This window comes from Equus przewalskii, chromosome 5 (genome assembly GCF_037783145.1).
Source record: "Equus przewalskii isolate Varuska chromosome 5, EquPr2, whole genome shotgun sequence".
Classification (NCBI taxonomy): Eukaryota; Metazoa; Chordata; class Mammalia; order Perissodactyla; family Equidae; genus Equus; species Equus przewalskii.
In genome coordinates this window covers 9030329-9052450 of record NC_091835.1, presented here as the reverse complement: position 1 = coordinate 9052450, position 22122 = coordinate 9030329, and positions in this window count along the sequence as shown.

The following is a 22122-nucleotide window of genomic DNA, read 5'->3' as shown; positions in this document are numbered from 1 at the left end:
TTGCTGTGGGAGAATACAAGTCATCAACATAAATAATAAAAATTATCATTTGCCACTGGTTTTGAGTCTCTTTGGAAAACCAAAGAGAATCAAGTAAAAAAAAAAAACTGTTAGAATCAATAGAAGAATTAAATAAGGTGGCCATAAAAATTTATATATGAAAATCAATAGCTTGCTATATACACACAACTAATTTGAAAATATAATGAAAGAAAAAATCCCATTTGAAAAATAGCAACCAAAAGAAGTCAAAAAATTCAAAACAAAGCAAGAGAAAGCTAAGGATAAACCTAATAAAGAATGTGTGGAACCTATATGAAGACAAACTTTAAAATTCTAATGAGGGCCTTACATAAATTTTTAAAAACTGGGCAGATGATGAGGCAGAGTGGGAGAACGTGCATACGGTGGGAGAGAATAGAGATCAGAGAGACTGGATGAAAGCAGACGTGGGCAGGCAGGGCCTGGCATTCTTAGAGCAAAGCAGGTGCTTTCCTGGGGCCCACGGCTCTGGGCGAGGCTGGGGAGGCACTGACCTGCGTGCTCACCTCCCGTCTCTGAGTCATCACTCCTTCCCTGGGGATGTGGTTCCCTCTAGGATCCCAAGATTCATGGGCAGAGCTGAGGACTGAGCAAGCCAGCAAAGGTGGACACGGGGCAGCAGAGGCGTTGCTGTCAGCAGAAGCAACATCCCATCCCACTGAATGGAAGTCAGACCTTCTGCTTTTAAATATAGATTTTGTTATTATGCAGGCATGGTGAGGTCAACAGGAGACAACTGCCATTGAAAAGGTAGTTTGTGTGTTTTCAATAAATGGTGCTGGAACAATTGGACATCCCCATGCCAAAAAAGGAATCTGGACGTAGACCTTACACCCTTCACAAAAATTAACTCAAAATGGATCACACACCTAAATGTAAGATGCAAAACTATAAAGCTCCTGGAAGGTGACATAGAAGAAAACCTAGCTGACCTTGGGTATGGTGATGACTTTTTAGATCCAACACCAAAGGCACAAGCCATAAAAAACTTAATTGAGAAGCTGGACTTCATTAAAATTTAAAACTTCCGCTCTGTGAAAGACAATGTCAAGAGAAATGAGAAGACAAGCCACAGGTGGGAGAAAACATCTGCAAAGGACGCATCTGTCAAAGGACTGTTATTCAAACTACACAAAGAACTCTCAAAACTCAACGATAAGAAAAGAAACAACCAGATTAAAAAATAGGCCAAAGACCTTAACAGATGCCTCACCAAAAAAGATGGCAAATAAGCACATGAAAAGATGCTCCACATCATATGTCATCAGGGAAATGCAAATTAAAACAACATTGAGATGCCACTCCATGCCTATTAGAATGGCCAAGTTCTAGAACACTGACAACACCAAGTGCCAGTGAGGATGTGGGGCAACAGGAGCTCTCCTTCATTGCTGGTGGGAATGCAAAAGGGTCCCGTCACTGTGGAAGACAGTTTGGTGGTTTCTTCAAAACTAAACATATTCTTACCCTATGATCCAGCAGTCGTGATCTTTGGTATTTACCAAAGGAGTTGAAAATTTATGTCCACACAGAAATCTGCACACGGATGTTTATAGCAGCTTTGTTCATAATTACTAAAATGCAGAAGCCGCCAAGATGTCTTTCAGTAGGTGAATGGATGAACAAACTGTGGTACATGTAGACAATGGAATGTTGATCAGTGCTAGAAAACAAATGAGCTATGAAGCCATGAAAAGACATGGAAGAACCTTAAATCCATATAACTAAGTGAAAGAAGCCAATCTGAGAAGGCTACAGACTGTATAATTTCAACTATATGACATTCTGGAAAAGGCAAAACTACAGAGACAATAAAAAGATCAGTGGTTTCTGGGTATTTATCCAAAGAACACAAAAACACTATTTCAAAAAGATATATGCACCCCTATGTTCATTACAGCATTATTCATAATAGCCAAGACTTGGAAACATTTACCCATCAACAGATGAATGGATAAAGAAGACACGGTATATATGTATACAGTGGAATACTACTCAGCCATAAAAAAGATGAAATCCTACCATTTATGACAACATGGATGACCTTGAGGGTATTATGCTAAGGGAAATTAAGTCAGATGAGAAAGACAAATACCATATGATTTCACTCATATGTGGAAGATAAAGAAACAAACATGGAGATACAGAGAACAGACTGGGGGTTACCAGAGGGGATGGGGTGTCGGGGAGGGTGAAAGGGGTAAAGGGGCACATGTGAATCATGACAGATGGCAACTAGACTTTTGGTGGTGAACACAGTGTAGTCCATACAGAAGTCAAAATATAATGATGTACACCTGAAATTTATGCAATGTTATAAACCAATGTTACCCCAATAAAACATAATAATAATAATAAAAAGATCAGTGGTTACCAGGGATTGGGAGTGGATGAATAGATTGAGCACAGAGGATCTTAGGGCAGTGAAAATACTTCGTATGATACCATAGTAATGGATACATGTCATTATATATTTGTCCAAGCCCATTGAATGTACAATACCAAGAGGAAAATCCTAATGTAAACCACAGACTGGGTGATTAGGATGTGTCAGTGTAGGTTCATGCATTGTAACAAACGTACCACTCTGGTGGGGGATGTTGATAGCAGGACAGGCTATGAATGGGGGGGAGTGGGGTATGAGAAACCTCTGTACCTTCCCCTCAATTTTGCTATGCATTTTAAACTGCTCTAAAAATTTTTCAATTAAAATATAGCAAATTAATTAATTTTAAAAATATGGTTTATTATACTCACAGATCTCAAGAAAGGGGGCATGCCACACCACTGAGGGCCACATGGGGGAAGCACCAGGGTCAGTCAGGAGGCAGAGGGAGCGAGAGGAAAACGGGGGCAAGAGACTTTATTGTGGTTTCCGCATGAAGAAACAGGTGAGGCAGAGTAAGCAGGCTAGTTTGAATAATTTCTCTGGGCTCTAGGGCACAGGGCCTGTTGGCTGGTATGTGGCCCTGGGTGATTAGGGCAGGAGACTGGTGGCCCAGAGCGTAGGAGTTTGATAAAGGAGGTGGTTGGGGGTGTGGGCCGTGGGTTGGTGGGTTTGCGTGTGAGTTGTTCGCTATCTCCAGGAATTAGCTAGCCCTGGCAGGGGCATCTCTCCAGGGTCAGCAGGGCACCCCAAGATGTCAAAGTATCAAAAGTACAGAATAAAAAGACGCGATGAATCCACCCTCCCATCACATCCTCCCAGTTCACAAAGCATTTTCACTCTCATGAGCCGGCATCTTCTTCACGACTTCCCAGAGAGAGAAGAAACCCGGGGCCCAGTGCCCAGTTTTCTAAAGCTCAACTTGGACAAACCAGCTATCCAGGGACACACATGGCTCTTTGGTGGCAGATTCAGAACAAGAACGTGGATCTTCCAACTACCAGACCAAGGCAGTTAGCTTTTCCTCAACAACACTCAATGGACAACTTTATAAATACGTACCCACTGTTTGATATAAAAGATGGAGGCGCGGGTGAGGACTCTCCCATTCTGATCCCAGTTGTCTAAAAATTCGTGTCCTGGGAATCCTGGCACAAGAGTGTCCCGCCCCAGATCCATCCCTGTTTGGCATGTTAATCCAAATCTCTTTGTTCTATTAGGCAACTGTATAGGGTTTTTTACTCATTTAACAGGTAGAGCTTTTTGAAGTTCTCATTTAAAATAATTTGATATGCAAGCAGTATGTGTGTGGTTGAAAGTCATAAAATTATTCATTTGAAAGACCTCTCCTTTTCTCTCGGATACCAATTGAAGTGTGTAACAGTTCCCCGGAGCAAAGCTCGCTGCCTAGGAAGCCGCCTCACAGCGATGCCTTGCCACCATCACTAAATTGAGTTGTTCCGACAGCCTTTGATGCTCTGGGTTTTTTTTTCCTAAGTGTGCATATGAAAGCTGAGCAGCAGCATAATTTAATTCTTCAAGATTTACTTTTTAATTGCCAGGGTGGGCTCTTCTGGGGGTACAGAGAGTTGACCCCATTTTCTCAAGTTAAAATTGATTTAGGTCAAATAATTCTTGGAATTTGAATTAGGTATTTTTTCCTCCTTATCGGCATGAACGTCAAGCTTCATTTTCCGGTAGCTGGGAACATTGGTGATCCCAATGAATCATAGACGATTTGAGGAAACCAAATGCGGGGAGAGAAGGTATTCACAATTCACTGAATCCTGCCGGCAAAATTCTTCATGACGATCTGAATTGGTGTCAAGGTACAATTGTGTTAGGTGTCCAAATTCCTTTGACAAAAGGAAAATGAGATACTTACCAAGAACTAAGAATGTAATCAAAATAACACAACCGTTTTACTGTTGAATAAGAAATCTTTCTGTAAACACTATTTTAGATCGTTCCAGAATAAAAAATATTTACCACGATGGGATCCTATTGCAAGATGTGTCATAGAAAGTTAAGGGCCGTCTTCCTCTTAACTCCTATGTGCACCCCCAGCATTAAAGTCTGATTATTTATTCAATGGGCAAGGGACATAGTTATCTATGTATAATAAAGTGCCCTGCTTACATCAACAAGATTCTCTACACAGGGACTGAGTTTGAGAATATAAATATTTCCATATGGTTTGCCAATTGCCCTTACTAGTAAAAATGCTAACTTAGGTTCCCCCAGTGGAAAAGGATTATCTGAAAACTGATTAAAGAACAAAAGCTGGGGATGGATTCCCTTAAAGATTAAGGACCTAAGGCAGAGAGAGCATCTCTAGTGACGTCCACTTGAGCTCCATCCCTCAGCTGCCTGCAGATTCATACCTTCATTTATTTGACTGTCTGCGCACCCAGTGAATTAGACTCCAGGCTGTCCATCTGTCCTCGCGTATTCCCAGGTCAGGACTTTTTAGGAGGACTTTTTTATGTCTGACGTTACCCAGATTTTCCTTAGATGGGCCCCAAATCCGTCTCTCTGTAATAACCGAGGTGGATCACGTCATTTCCAGAATTTTACATTTCCATCTTTTTTAAATCTGTCCATGGTCTCTAAAAACACATGTTCTTCAGTTCTTTCTGCCTCGATCCAATTTTGCCCGGTCTTCTCCCTCAGTGGGAATAGCTGATGTTCATTTGATTTGCTTCCCTAAGACTTGGCAGATCTGCTCCTTCTCCTTTAGGAGGAGTGGGGAATCTGGTGTCTGGAAAAGGAGGCCGTGGATAGAGGCTTACCCAAACCGTATCACTTGTCCCCAAGGAATCAAAATGATCAGTTTTTCACAATTCCACTTTCCAATGTGATGTGACCCCTCCACCCCCACCGCAGTGCCCTGCACTGAGGGTCAGAGTCTGCCTGCCTCCCCCAGGAGCCTCCGTCCCAGTGGTCAGAGGAGGCAAGATCACGGAGAGGGTATGGGCATAAGAAGGGCAGTCATTCGACTGACCCAGTGACTCATCTCTGTGGCCATTCACAAATGGAGAGATGGAAGGAAGCCAGGGGCCAGCTGGGGGGAGTATAGTGGTTAAGTTTGTGCACTCCACTTCAGCAGCCTAGGGTTTGCAATTGCAGATCCCATGTGCGGACCTACACACCACTCCTCAAGCCATGCTTTGGTGGCATCCCACATACAAAATAGTGGAAGATTGGCACAGATGTTAGCTCAGCGACAATCTTCCTCGAGCAAAAAGAGGAGGATTGGCAACAGATGTTAGCTCAGGGGCAACCATCCTCACCAAAAGAAAAAAAGGAAGCCAGAGGAAGCTTTCTGGGAAACACTGTCACCCAAATATAAAAATGCCCCATGTGTGGCATTAGTCTTGACATTTTTGTGCTGGAAGGTCTTTCAGACAAGATTGCCTGGTCTGCCACTTCTGTCAGTCATGTCCCACCTTTATATCTTCTGTCTTCTTCATTTTTCACTTATATCTACCATTTTATTAATATTTTCATTTAAATCAACTCACCTTTTATTTGAATAAAGTTACTTTAAAAAAAACTTTAGGTCACCGCTAGAAAGAGAAAACCAATTTCACTTGCCACACCAATAGGAGGTAACCACAAAAATAAATATAATGAAAAACACTATGATTACATTCCAGCTAACGCTGAAACTCAGCCGTGCTCTCTGTTAAAGGGAGATGAGCAGGTGCCAAGAGAGGTTGTTAAAGGTGTGCTAGCACCAACCTGAGACCTTCTCTTGACCTAATCAGAAGTCTCGAAGACGACTTCCTCATCTAACAGTGAACACTAACATAGCCCTGTGTGCCAGGCACAGTTCTCATGGTGACCTCAAAAAGCAGGTGTCAATCTTGTCCCCTTGAGAAATGGGGACTCTCGGTGAAGCCGAGATTCAAGCCAGGCCAGGGTGAGTCTAAACAGAATCCCTTTCTCGTGATATTACCTAATGCTGCGCATCCCTTAGCAACCACTGACCAAGAGCGGCATGAATCGGAAAGGAGACATGCCAGCCCCAGCTGGCACGTTTAGAGTCAGGACAAGTACTCAGTACACGGTGACCTTGATAGAAACAAATCCTGCTCTCAGGATCAATCTGCCTTATTAACTTGTTACCTTCAACAAGTGTTTCTTTTACTACTCGCTCGTCTTTTCGGTTTCGACGTGAACCCTGCCATTGCTCTGTTTCTTGCTCAAGTAACGTAGTCCTTCTTCAAAGGAGTGGGCACGTTTCAAGACACTTGAACATTTAGCACTTAACCTTCCGCTTTACCATCTTCAGGCTTCGAACCTTATCACGTGATTCCTGGAGGGATGAAAACCAAAAAGACATCGATCTGGGCCCCTGCGATCCTTTCAGGGAAAACACGCAGGAGGCAGAAGAAAGCAGGCTCTCGGCCTCCCCATTGCTGAGACCTGATGAAAGGGGCGGCAGCGACTCCACCCGCGTTAGAATTACTGACTGACAAGGTGCCTTTGGTAATCACTGCAGCCACGGATGGCGACTTCATATGCTCGTGTTTGGATTAGTCAATAGTTCAGTTCCAAGAGGTCATGATTTTAAATCCCAGGACTGTGGGCTTAGCTCTAATTTGCAGCTCAGGACTGTCTGTGAAGTTGCCATTTACAGTCAGTTTGCCCAGAGAGAGGGGAAGAGAGGAAAATGAGAAGAAGGAACATTTGAATATCAAGCAAGCGCTCTCAGTGGCCTATGTTAGTCCCAGGGAAATCACAGCGAAGTCGATGGTACGGGGCTGAGACCACGCATCACCCCTAGGAGTGGCACACTCATTCGTTAGTATCTGGTGGGTCCTGATAGTGGAAAATGCATGAACTTGATGCCTCGTCCAGCTTCACCACTCATCCTTCACCCCCTGGTCCCTATCCCACCCCCTGCTCATCTGGCTGCCTCTCCTGGCTTGAATCTTGTCCAAACCTCTCAATTAATGCTCCTACAGCCACCTTGATCATGTCCCTGCTTTAAGAACAGGCCAGAACCAGTTTCTGGCATAGCCCTGCCAGCCCAAATGGGCCCCAGGAAAGACTGTTTCTAGAAGCTGCATATCTAGCTTTGCTACCTGCTAAATTACTTATACAAAAAGCCAGGTCCTGGCTGAGGCTACAGCCAGGCTGATCCCTGACTCGACTGTGTTTACAAAACATATGCAGAAACAGGCTAACATAAGTACGAAGCCAGCAAAGGGGAAGAATTTGGGGTCATTTACCACAGCCGAGGGCAGCCTGTCGCTTGGAGCCCAGCAAGGAGAATGCCGGCTCCTTTTCTGGCAAGTGGTCCATGGATCCCAGTTCATAGCCGTGGGGTCCTAACTTGGGACTCAAGGGCTGCAGGGCCCTCTACCTACCGCCTTAGGTTTAATAAGCTACTGTCCTCCTCAATGAGGCAGGATGGGGCTTTCTTGCTCTCTCCCAAGCTAAAATGATAAGAAGGTCACCCCGAGGCTTTGGTGAGGAAGAAAAAGAGATTCCAGCAGCATTTTAATGCACCTGACTTTTGCTGTAAGAGGGGATCCATATTAGCAAGAGAAAGATGCTCTCTTGTCGACCTTCCACTCTGCGATGGTTGGAAAAGCCAGGCCCAGACCCAGAGGCAGGTCTTCTGAGAAGCTAAGAAGGCCCCTCCGAGGCCCTAGATGGCAGGAGGCCACTCGCCATGGACAAACAAGGTCAATGGTTTTGTAAAACTTGCAAAAGTAAGACATTTTTGTATTCTTTTTCTTAAGGAAGGCTCCCAAGATAGTACAAACTTCAGGCCCCATAAAACCCAATTCCATCTCTGCCCGGACCTGGGACCACGGCCACAGCCAGCTCCTCCTCCTTGTATCATCCCAGCGCTGATACTAATTGGCTGACACTGACCACAGAAACCAGAGAGTGGAGGAGGGAGGGGTGGAACCCAGGGAGAGGATGCAGCCAGAGGGGAGGAGGAAAGAGCTCGGAAAAATAGATGCTCTGAAGCACCTTTCCCCCAAGAGGGCCTCCCAGGGGACTGGTGGGCAGCAAGGCAGAGAACTTTTTCCCAGGGTCCTTTGGACTCAGAGTGTGGTCAAGGCGGCATAGTGGAACCAGACTGCCCGAGTTCAGTGCAGGCTCGACCACTTACTGGCTGAGCGATCTTGGGCAAGTTACTTGACCTCTCTGTGCCACAATCCCTTTTTTGGTCAAATAAGAGAGTGGCTACCTCATTGGATTGTGAAGATTGAACGAGCAGAGGCCTGTAAAATGCTTAGAACAGCGTGTGGCATATAAAAAATGCTAGATGGTGACAGTAGCTTCCTGTTCTTTTCAACACTAAATGCACAGCTAAGGTATTCTGTAAGTAATGCCAAGACCACTGTACATTTTGTCACTCCAGCCTCTTCACAAATGTCTACACTAGCTTCCTAAAAACATCCCGAGACCAGCTCCCCCTACCTCTGTGCACTTTCTGCACCAGCGGTAGAGACCTGTCCATCTTCCAGCATCTCCCCGCTCGCTCACACGCAATCTGCTCTTTCTGGCTGGTGGCCTCCTTCTCACTCCCATGATCAAGCCAGGGTCCTCTCAGCCACGAGCCACTTCCCCCATCAGGAAGGCCTTCACCGTCCTCTCTAAATCCAAACCTCTGAATCCCTGTGACACTCCAGCATTTCCTTCTCTTTCATTCTTCCACTTCACGATTGCCCCCTGGCTCAGTAAGTAAAGTACCGCTTTGTATTCCTTGCTAATTGTCATCGTGGCTTCTGCCGAAGAAGAACATAGAAATGAACAGGCACTGTACTGGTTGTTACATGTATCCCCTCATTCATTCATTCATTCATTCAAGCAATGGTCATTGAGTGCCCACCAGTGCTCAGATTCTGTAGCGGGGCTGCAGTGTTATGGAACAGTGGGCATCAGGATTGCCTGGCAGAATTTGTTAACAATCTTATTCCCAAGTCTGGGGTTGGCCCCACAAATTTGCGATTCTAACAAGATTCCAGAAGATTCGGACACTGCTGGTTCAGGACCACATTTTGAGTAGCCCTACCACGGAAGGCAGCTGGTGACTGATCGATGATGATTAATAATTCACGGTCATCTCCCAAGCACTGTTCACTCACCCTTGCATCCATGCCTACCGGCCTCAGGGCCTTTGCACATGCTCTCTCCTCTGTAAGACTCTTCAACTGCCTCCTGCAGCCCCTCCCTCCCTCCACCCTTCCTTATGTAGCTGGCTTGTCCTCATCAAAAATATCTCCCCACCCCGACACACGTACACATGCATGATAGTCTCTACGTCTGCTCCCTACTTGTCTCTTTCATAGAACTTTTCCAAATCTGTATTAGGTATGTGTTGACTTGTCTCTCCCTTGAGAATAGAAACTCCATGACAGCAGGAACAATGTCTCTTTTATTCTTCTATGTGTCCCAAGTGCCTGGCACAGAGCATGGAACACAGTAGGTGTTCAATAAATGTTGATCCATTACTAATTCCTTTGACAAATATTTAATGGATACCAACTGTGTGGCAGGCTCTGTTCTAGATGCTGGGGTACCACAGTGGACAAAACCTGATGAAACCCCAATTCTTGGAGCATACATTTTCATGGGGGAGACTGATAGTAATCAATGAGCATAATAAATAACTGAGTTGTATAATCGCTATAAGGTATTAAGTGCTATAGAAAAACAGAGCAGAGGGAGGGGAGCAGGAGTGAGCAGAGCGGGGAGTGGGGCGGTGGGCTGAGATTTTGCAATGAGTGGGCAGGGTGGGCCTCTTGGAGAAGGTGACATTTTTGCCAAGACTCGGGAGCTGAGGGGGTTTGCCATGTGGACGTCTTTGGAAAGACCTTTCCAGCCACATGAAGTCCCAGAAGCAGCACTGGCCAGTAGAACTCTCTGTGTTGATGGAGACGTTCTATAGGTGCACTGTCCACGCAACAGTCATTAGCCACATGTGGCTAGAGGGAACGGAATTGGGCATTGCAGCCCTAACCATGTGAGGGACATGGAGGGCGGGCGCAGCGGAGGGAGTAGGGAAAATAAGAGCAGATGAGCTCAGGAAGGGAGACAGGACCGGGTGGGACTTTAGTGGTCATCGCAAGGACTCCGGCTTTTATTCCCAATAAGACGGGAGCCATTAGAAGGTTCTGAGAAGAGCAGTGATATGATTTACGTTTAAAAAGTTCCTCTGGCTGTTGTGTTGAGAATAAACTGTAGGGACTGAGGGAGACACAGGGAGACAAGCGGGGAGCTGTGGAGGCGGGCAGGTCATAGATGATGGCAGATATCAGAGCAGGATAGTAGCAGTTAAGGAGGTGCGACGTGTCAGGTTCTAGATATATTTTGAAGATTGAGCCCAAAGGATTTCCTGACAGGTGCTGATTAAAACATATATTAAGCTCCTAATATATGCCAGGCACTAGCTATGAACTTCTTCTAAGCCAGATTTGCCAAAGAAATGTGACCCAGGTTTTGACTGGTACCAGCTTTTCCTAAGACAGATTGCACTATGGGGCATTTCTCACTTTCAGTGTCCCACAGTTTGGTCTTCAAACATTGCCTCTTCAGATCACAGCCAATGCAGCCTGCTGGCACCGTGAAATTTGTTGTTATTATTATTCACCCAGCGTGACTCCATGCAATGTGCATTAAGAAAATAGATGACTCAAGTCCGACATAAATCCTTCATTCTCCTGTTTTATTCCCCTGTCCATCACTTCCTCATTTATTCTTAATATTCAGTTTTTACATTCAAGGCCAGGTCAGCTCTCTGAAGGACTTCCATCTTCCTCCTCTCACATCTGCCGGGTCCTCCTCCCGGGACGCGCACAGCCTGCGGATGGGAGATTGAGTCATCCGTCTTCTGTAACCATATGGATAAGATGTAGTCATTACCGTTGTCGACATTGTTGTGCTTCGGAAGCTAATTAAGACAATTAGCTATTAAATACCAAAAACAATTAAGCTAATTGAAATAAACCATATGCAGTTTACACCCTTGCATAGACAAAAAATTAACATGTGGCTAGATGGTGCACTACAGACATCCTGGTGCCAAAATAAATCAGGAAATATGGGAGCCGAAGACGGAGGTGTCTTAGCACCAGTCAGTTTACTACCACAAATCGTTTCTCAAAAAACATTTGGCTTGATTTTTGGAGGTGTCTTCTATATTGAAAAAAAAAGTGTATTCCTGCCCAAATGTTTCTTTCAGGCCATAAAACAGCAATCATGCTGTTTTCCTGCCTCCGACTCGACTCCGTGGCCGGCTGCCTCCAGAGAGGCTCAGAGGAGAGAAGCAGCTGACTCCGGGCCTCTGAAGATTATCTGTAAGTTACCCAGCTCTCTAGGAGGAAAGGGGTTTCCCACGGTTTTAGGTTGTGACTGGCAGTTTTAGATCACATATATAAATTCCAAATAGAGGGGAGAGAGATCAAGAGCCGGAGGAGGGAAGAGAAGCCACAGACACCAGGGGAGCCTCTGTAAATAGCGTGTGTTTATTTGGCATTTTGTTGGCGGCACGTGCCAAAAGACTCAGCTAGAATTTGCTTCAGCTAAAAATGGAATTTAGCTAGGAAAGACGAGCTGCGGGGAACAGGGCCTCAGGGGTTCCCAGGGACTCAGCCCAAATAAGACGGTATCTGTCTGTCTCCTCTCTGCCTAGCTCTGTGTTGGCCACACGCTGGTGGCAGAGAGGCCCTCTCTTTGCAGGGAGCACAGATGCCACCAGTGCCAATGTAGCAACTTGTCTGTACCTGCCAATGCACCAGTCACCACAGCCACACTGCGGGATGGGATGGTTGGTCAGATTGATGTCCCTCCACAGGCCCACCTCTCCCCACTCGCGTCCTACCTACGGCCAAATGGAGAAGCATGGGAAGGAAAAGTTTGTTGGAAGAGCAAAACCAATAGCTGCAAGGTCCCTAGATCAGGGTGCTAAAGAAAGGATCAGAATTTTGCCGGAAAAAGAATAGAGAGGATGTTGACTAGGAAAAAAAGTACAAAGATAACTTGAGCACTCACAAGGTTCTATTTTTCCGTAGTTCCGCTGTCCTGCCATTTCTCTACTGAATATTCAAAAAAACAAGATCATCAACAGCCAGGATTCCATTCTCCCAGGATTCTCTTCACCTACGGTCCACAACTCCTTTGTCTAAAATGAGGGGAGCAGTGAAGTAGAAAGAAAATAGCCTGAAGAAGAGCCTGGCCTCCACTTCCTCTCATAACCGAGCTGAGTCGTTATCCATTTTTTGATGGACTTTTCTTTTTGGGAGTGGGGTGGTGTGCCCAGTATCTAAACCTGCTTCCTATGTTTGGGAAATTCCTTGCCTTATAAGTAGTAGTGTCTTGGTAAAGTAACAACCTGCTCTGAAGGGAGGGGAGACCTCATTCTCAGTGTTTGCTCAGTTTTGTGGTGTGAACACTCCCACTATGGCTGATTTCAAGCTGGCGACACGATGTCACCAAACGCAGAATAGGAAAGAGACGCACAGTAGCACATCATTATAGAAAATCTCCACCAATTGATACAACAGGCACAAATAACTTCAAAGCACAGATAATAGTCAAAGCAATAAAATAATTAGGAAGTAACAAATGTTGAGTATTTAATACCTTTGTTTTTAATATAATGTATTTGAGTTTATGTCATTTAATTTTTTTAATTAGTTTTTTCACTCCGAGGTCAACACCACAACTAGGATATTGACCTTAACACAGTGAAGATACAGAACATTGCCATCACAATGATGACCCCTCATGCTGCCCTTTTATATTCTCCCACCTCCCTCCTACCCACATCTCCTCCTTAACCTCTGGAAACCACTAACCTGTCTCTATTTCTATAATTTGGTCACTTTCAGAATATTATATAAATGGAATCATTCAGTGTGTAACCTTTGAGGACTGGCTTTTTTCACTCAACGTCATTCTCTGGAGATACCCACAGGCTGTTGTGCATATCAAAAGTTCATTCCCGGGGGCCAGTCCCATGGCCAAGTGGTTAAGTTCGGGCACTCTGCTTTGGTGGCCCAGGGTTTCACCAGTTCGGATCCTGGGGGCGGACATGGCACTGCTCATCAGGCCATGCTGAGGCAGCATCCCACATGCCACTACTAAAAGGACCCACAACTGAAAAAATACACAACTATGTACCAGGGGGCTTTGGGGAGAAAAAGGAAAAATAAAATCTTTCAAAAAAAAAAGTTCATTCCTTTTCATTGCTGACTAGTATTCCAGTTTGTTTAACCATTCACCCACTGAAGAGCATCTGGGTTGTTTCCTGGTTTGGGCTATTGTAAATAAACTGCTATAAACATTTGTGTGCAAGTTTTTGTGTGAACATAAGTCTTCTCTGGGATAAACGCCAGGAGTGCAATTGTTGGGTCATATGGTAACTGCATGCTCAGGTTTGTAAGAAACAGCCAAACTGCTTTCCAGAGTGGCTGTCCCACTTTACCTTCCTACCAGTAACGTATGAGTGGTCAACTTTCCCCATGTCTTCATCGGCCCTTGGCATCATCACTCTTTTTTATTTTAGCCATTCTGACAGGTGTGGAGAGATATTTCGTTGCAGTTTGAACTTGCATTTCCCTAAGGGCTAATAACACTGAACGTCTTCTCGTGTGCTTATCTGCCATCTGTATATCCTCTCCAGTGAAATGTTTCTATACGTGTTTTGCCTATTTTTCAAATTGGATTGTTTGTTTCTGTTGAGTTTGGGGAATTCTTTATATAATCTATTTACTAGTCCTTTGTCAGATAGGTGGTTTGCAAATATCTTCTCCTACTCCGTAACTTACCTTTTCATCCTTTTGGGTCTTTTGCAGAGCAAAATTTTAAAATTTTGATGAAGTCCAATTTGTCAATTTTTCCTATTATAGATCATGACCTTTTTGTCAAGTCTAAGAACTCTGTCTAGACTTACATCCCAAGGATTTTCTCCTATCTTTTTTTCTAAAATTTTTATAGTTTTAACTTTTACATTTAAGTCTGCAATCTATTTTGAGCTAATTTTTTTCTTCTTTTTTGTGAGGAAGATTAGCTCTGAGCTAACATCCATTGCCAATCTTCCTCTTTTTGCTTGAGGAAGATGGTCCCTGAGCCAACATCTGTGCCAGTCTTCCTCTACTCTGTATAAGGGATGCCACCACAGCATGGCTTCACAAGCGGTGCATAGGTCCACGTCCAAGATCTGAACCCACAAACCCTGGGCTGATGAAGTGGAGCACACAAACTTAACCACTACACCACCACGTTGGAAGTATTTTGAGCTCATTTTTATATAAGGTGTGAGACTGAGGTCAAGGTTCATCTTTTTGCCCATGGATGTCCAATCGCTCCATCATTATTGGTCGAAAAAGCTATCTTTCCTCCATTGAATTGCTTTTGCACTTTTTGTCAAAAATCATTTGGGCATACTTGTGTGAGTGTATATCTGAGGCCTCTATTCTGTTCCATCAATACATTGTCTAATGCTCTACCAGTACCACACAGTTTTGATTACTGTAGCAAGGTAATAAGTCTTGAAGTCAGGTAGACTGATTCATCACGCTTTATTGTTCTTCTTCTTCTTTTTTTTTTTTTAAGGTAGGCTAGACTAAGCTCTGATGTTTAGTAATTCACCTGATGTTCAGGTGTATTAAATGATTTTTCTTTGTTTTTTTTAAAGATTTTATTTTTTCCTTTTTCTCCCCAAAGCCCCCCGCTACATAGTTGTATATTCTTCGTTATGGGTCCTTCTAGTTGTGGCATGTGGGACGCTGCCTCAGCATGGTTTGATGAGCAGTGCCATGTCCACGCCCAGGATTCGAACCAACGAAACCCTGGGCCGCCTGCAGCAGAGTGCGCGAACTTAACCACTCGGCCACGGGGCCAGCCCCCTATTCTTCTTTTTCAAAATTGTTTTAGCTATAGTTCCTACACCTTTCCATATAAATTTTAGTATAACCTTGTATATATCTGTAAAAAAATCTTGCTTAGATTTTAATAAAAATTGCATTAAAACTATATATCAATTTAGGGAGAATTGACATTTTTATGAGGCTGACACTTCCAATCCATGAACATATTATGTCTCTCCATTTATGTGGGTCTTCTTTGATTTCTTTCATCAGCTTTGTGCCACTTTCAGCATATAGGTCCTAGGAATTTTTGTTATAGTTATGCCTTAGTAGTTCATTTTCTTGATTGGCTGTCAATAGTACTGTAGTTTCAATTTTGGGGTCCACGTGTTTATTGCTAGTATATAGACAATTGATTTCTGTGTGTTTACCTCACATCCTGTGACCTTGTCCAAGTCACCTAGTTCTAGGAGTTTGGTTTGGTTTGGTTTCTATAGATTCTTTAGGGGTTTTGTCATAGACAATCACATCATCTGCACACAGAGACTATTTTATTTCTTCCTTTCTGATCTGTGTGCCTTTTATTTCTTTTTCTTGTCTATTGCACTGCCCAGAACTTCCAGCACCGTGTTGAATAAGAGTGATGAGAGAGGGCACCCTTACCTTGCTCCCAGTCTTGGTGGGAGCGCATTCAATCTCTCGCCATTAAGTAGTGTTAGCTGTAGATTTTTTGTAGATGCCCTTTATTACACTGAGGAAATTCCCCTCTATTCCTATTTTTCTGAGAGTTTTGATCATGAATGGATATTGAATTTGGTCAAACACTTCTTTCTGTATCAATTGATATGATCATGTGTTAACATGGCAGATTACATTGGTTGATTTTTGAATATTGAACAAGCTTCGCATTTCTGGAATAAACCCCACTTGTTCATAATATATAATTCTTTTTTTTTTTTAAAGATTGGCTCCTCAGCTAACATCTGTTGCCAATCTTCTTCTTCTTTTTTTTTTCTCCTTCTCCCTAAAGCCCCCCAGTACATGGCTGTATATTCTAGTTGTAGGTCCTTCTGGCTATGCTATGTGTGATGGCACCTCAGCATGGCCTGACGAGCCATGCCATGTCCACGCCCAGGATCTGAACCAGTGAAATCCTGGGCCACTGAAGCAGAGTGCGTGAACTAAACCACTCAGCCATGGGGCTGGACCCTATAATTCTGTTTTATATTGCTGAATTATATTTCCTAGTTTTTAAAAAAAATTTCTTGCATCTATATTCATGAAGGATACTGGTTTTTAGTGTCCTATTTTGTATGACTTTCGTCTGGTCTTGGTATCAGGGTAACACTAGCTGCATCAAATGAATTAGGAAGTATTCTCTCCTCTTCCATTTTCTGGATGAGATTGTGTAGAATTGGTGTTAATTCACCTTCAAGTGTTTAGTAGAATTCTGTAGCAAAACCATTGGGGCATGGAGATTTCTTTTCCTGGAGTTTTTAAATTAAGAATTCAATTTCCTTAATTGTTATAGGGCTATTCAGATTACCTCTTTTATGTTGACTGAATTGTGGTACTATGTGTTCCTTGAGAAATGGTCCATTTCACCTAAGTTGTCAAGTTTGTTGTCAAGACTTGTTCACATTATTCCCTTATTAGTCTTTGAATGTCTGCAGGGCTGGTAGGCTATGCCCTGTTTCATTCCTGATAGCGGTCATCTGTGTCTTCTCTCTTTTTTTTCTTCATCAGTCTAGCTGGAGGCTTGTCAATTTTATTGACTTTTTCAAAGAACAGGCTCTTTGCTTCATTGATTTTCTCTATTGTTTTTCTGTTTTCAGTTTTACTGATTTCTGCTCTCATCTGTATTATTTCCTCCTTTCTGTTTGCTCTAGGTTTAGTTTGACCATCTTAATTCTAGATTCTCAAGGTAGGAGCTTAGTTTTTGGGGGGTTTTCTTTGGTGAGGAAGATTGGCCCTATGCTAACACCTATTGCCAATCTTCCTCTTTTTGCTTGAGGAAGATTGTTCCTGAGCTAACATCTGTGGCAATCTTCCTCTGTTTTGTATGTGGGATGCCCCCACCACATGGCTTGATGAGTGGTGTGTAGTTCTGTGCCCAGGATTTGAACTAGTGAACTCCAGGCCACTGAAGCAGAGCATGCAAATTTAACCACTATGTCACCAGGCCAGCCCCAGGAGCTCAGCTTATTGATTTTAGACTTTTCCTCTTTTCCAATGTAAGCACAGTGCTATAAATTTCCCTCTCAGCACTGCTTTAGGTGTGTCCCACAAATTTTGACTTGTATGTTCATTTCTTTCAGTTCAATAATTTTTTTTTATTTCCCTTGAGATTTCCTTTTTGACTCGTGGATTATTGAAAAGTGTGTTATTTCATTTAGAAGTTTTTAGAGATTTTCCTGTTATTTTTCTACATTGATTGATTGATATTGATTTTCTAGTTTGATTCCACTGTGGTCAGAGAACAAACTCTGTATGATTTCAACTCTTTTAAATGCGCTGCAATTTGTTTTATGGCCCAGGATACGGTCTATCTTGGTATATGCACCATGAACGCTTGAAAAGAATGTGTATTCTGTTGTTGGGTTACTGTTTGTTTGATCCTGTTGGTCAACAGTGGTGTTGACTTTCATATCTTTGCTGATTTTCTATCAATCATTGAGATAAGAGTGTTGAAGTCTCCAGCTGTAATTGTGATTTGTCTGTTTCTCCTTTCAGATCAATCAGTTTTGGCTTCACATGTTTCATAGGCCTGTTGTTTGGTGCATACATATTTAGGATTATTACGTCTTCTTAGTAGATTGACTCCTTTATCATTCTATGATATTCCTCTCTGTCTCCTACTGCTGGGCAGTGGTGAAAGTTCTGACTCTCCACTAGGCCTCCTCTGAGACACCCAGCAGGAGGGGAAAGGGGGCTTCATTAATACCATGTGGGGGTGAAGTTCCAGGCCCCCTACTTGGCCTTCTGTGACACCCCAGCAGGGGTGTTGAGGAGCCTTGTCAAGCCTCTCAAAGTCGGAAGTCCAGGCTCCCCACTTAGCCTTTCTTAGCACGGGTTGGGGTGCGGACGCAGCTATTGTCTGAAAGTTTTCCATCTTGCTCTGTTGCTCCTTTCCTGGTCCTTTGGCCAGAGAGAGCACACTTTTGTTGGCACTTTTTTGTCTGCACTCATTGGCATTTCTGGGTTGCCAGTTTCTTCAGCTTCATATTTTGGAAATAGGAGGAAAAAGAAATCCCAAGGACCTCACTGATGTGTTATTATTTGGGTCCCAAAGTTCCCAGCAGGTCTGCCTTCTTCTCTCCTCCTTTCAGAGTCTTCTTGTGTTTCTTTTATGCATAATGTCCAGGGGTTTTAGTTGTACTTTGCAGGAGGAATAGGGGAAAGTACACTACTATAATTTACTTTTTTATGATGGCCATGTTCAACAACCAGCTTATAAGTTGAAATTTTAACAATTAGCTCGTGTAAGCTGGCTCCAACACACCACTACTATGAGTCTCAGAGGCGGTCAGAGCTCACCTCCCACCACAGAAGCTAAAATGCCACATACTCTCATTCCCAGCCTTCCCTGCAGCTTGGGCACATCACATGATGTAAGCTTGGCCAATCAGACGCATCCCCCTGAGACCCTGGACCAGGTACTAGTGATGCTGAGAAGCAGGAGAGTGGAGAATCCTTCTGGTGACCATTCCAGGGGCAGGGTGGCAGCAATACTAGGGATGGCATCCACCACCAGGGGCTTGAACTGTGGCATCTTGTGCTCAGTGGTGGCAGCAGCATTCTCACCAAATTTTTTCTACGGCATGTTTTTGACCATGGTTCTGGCCAGTATCACTTCCGAGTTGGATTTTCCCAGCGCTTCTGTGAGTGGCTTTTCAACAGCTCTGTTACTGCTTAAACTGGCAAGACCTGGCTTCTGTTGGGTGCAAAGAATTCTGACTGATGCGCATTCCACTGGCTCTCAGCTGCAAAGCCCTCTGGGAAACAAAAACCTCAGGCTCTACCACAGAACGTCCTTATTCGTGCTCCGAGGAAATGATTTGAGGAATAACTCACAGCTAACAGAACAGCGGAACTCAACCTTGGAGGGCTTGCTGAGAGGGGCAGCTGGGAGCCCAAAGCCATCACAACCTAACCCAGTGTCTTAGCTGCCAAATACCCTCGTCAGCTATTCTGATCTCCCACACGGTGAGTGTGCCATTAATTATAGTCTCTCCCTGTGAGACGAGCCATTTGGCAATGGGTGGAAGAGACTAACAAGCCTCACCTTGAGAACAGGACAGTCCCTACACTAAAATCTTATTTTCTCCTCTTCACTTCCTCCTCCTGCACCACTGAAGACCTGCTCGCTGGTTAGAAGAAAGTTTTTATGTCCTTGAGAGTGGCTTTTGTGCGCAGAAAAGATCATTCATAGCTTTACTTGGGTCTTGAAAATTAATATTTGATTTATGAAATGTATAGATTCAGAAATTTATGGCTCTTCTTTAAGCTTTTAAAATCAGCTTAGGAATCTTATGATCCTATTTATAAGTCTAGCAAATATTAACAATCACTCTGAGAGGGTTTGACTAATGTTTAGGCCCATTTATATACTTAGTTAATTAAACCTCTTTAACATTTTAAGTTGCATTTGTAAATTTAATATATTCGATTCCTTTTTAAGTACTTCATCTGACTGACAAATCTTCCCAAGTACTAAAGTGACTCTTAGAGATGTAATAAATTAAGCATACAAAAAACAGTGAAGCTAAAATTCTCTTAAATTTCCAATCTATACGTAAACTTAGATTTCAGCTGAAAATCAGAAGTCTCTAACAATTATTCAAGTACAAACATTAAAGTGGAATGTTAGGTGGTCTATTATTCTAATAGCCAAATTCTCTTTAAAATTACACATCCATAAAGCATCATTGCTATAGACCGAATGTTTGTTTCCTCTAAAATTCGTATGTTGAAATCTTAACTCCCAATGTGATGGTATAAGGAGATGGGGCCTTAGGTCCTGAGGGTGGAGCCCTCACGAATGGGATTAGTGCCCTTAGAAAAGAGACCTCAGGGAGCTCTCTCATCCTCTGCCAGGTGAGGACACAGCAAGATGACCATCCATGAAACAGGAAGTGGGTTCTCACTAGACACAGAACCTGCAGGCACCCTGATCTTGGACTTCCAACCTCCAGAACGGTGAGAAATATATTTGTATTGTGCATAAGCCACCCAGTCTTTGGTGTGCTGTTACAGAGGCCTGAATGGACTAAGACAGTCATATACGCACAAATTCTTTTAACTTGAAAATACTAAAACTACAGTTTGGATTCCCTTAAACCTTTGTGTGCTGAGTTGTATATTTTCCCTGGACTACTGAAATAGCTACCCAGAAGGGAGATATTTTCCTTCTCAGCTAACTGAGGTTGCTGTCAATCAGAGATTTGCATTGGGATGCTGACTGGATCCTCGTTGGTGATTCTAAGGACCCATCAAGCCCTATTTCCAGTCTCTAACTTCCTAACTCCAAGATGGCAGTGGCCGAGGAGCCCACCCCCTTAGACACGAGTGATTGATTACTGGGTTTCAAATCAGAGTCCAGTCCACAACCCCAGCCAGGGCCCACACCTGATTTTGCAGTTATTTGGCCCTTAAGGTATGTAACTGTATATTTTTCCATCTAACTCTAAAGAATCCTGCCTTCTCTTCATATGCTTCTTACTCCTGAGCACTGCACAATTCTTACGGATGTTAAACTTTCATCTAATTGAATTCTGGTTCTCTCTCAGAGTTTTATCTGATTATTCAGTCAGGACTCCCAGAGTCATTCCCCAAGGTCATCGCTCAGCCCTACCCCCTCACCTTACCTCCCCCCACTGTGGTCCCTGAGTTCCTCATTCCCCAGCGAATGCAGAAGTGGGCTCTCCCAAGACCTATGCTCCTTGTCACCTGGCAAGTCCCATTTATATACTTAGTTAATTAAACCTCTTTAACATTTTAAGCAGCATTTGTTTAATTTAATATAGGAATTTAATATAAATTTAATATAAAATATATCTAAATATATTTTATTTTTAAAATATATTTAAATTTTAATATAAAATTTTAAAATTTAATATAAAATTTAATGTAGGAATATAAGGAGAAAGTTCTTAAGCCAAGCAACTTCACCCAGAGGTTTTTGGAGGGTTACAACGGGATATAGCCCCCTGCTTCCCACCCTTTCCAGAGCAGGCGCTGCAGCAGTCAAGGTCTGTTGGAAGAACAGGGTCCACAGGAGCACTGGAGCCAACCCTTAATCTCCCAGAAGGACCAGGGGTCATAACCAAGCTCACCAGCTAGTGCCTGAGGCGAGCCTAGAACCCAGGACTCCTGACTCCCAGCCCTGTGTGCTGGCCCGGTCAACTGCAGTAGCCCCCACAAAGGCAACGTCGGCAGAGCCAAGGAGCTCACGGATCACGGGCCCAACCAACCAGCCCAAACATTAGAACAGGCTATGTAGAGCCTCTCGGTGGCTTAGCAGACAGAACAGAAATAGGCACAGTTCCTGCCCTTTCTAAAATAAATACGGACACCACGTATTTGTATTTCCATACTAAGGAGAAGCAATAATAAGAGTCACTTTCAGCTATAGTGGGAATGGGGGGTAGGGCTGGGCCCCAGAGAGCAGAGGCTGGAGGAGAGGATACGAGGCGTAAGGGTAGCCTTCAAGGGCCACAGCCTCTGGGAACACTCTCACAAAAAAGCCCGGTACACGACAGGCCCTCCAAAACCCAGTATGAAGACGCTCTGGTCCCTCCATCATTAGCATTTTGAAGAACCACTGGTGGAGAAGGGACGGGACAGCTACGATGG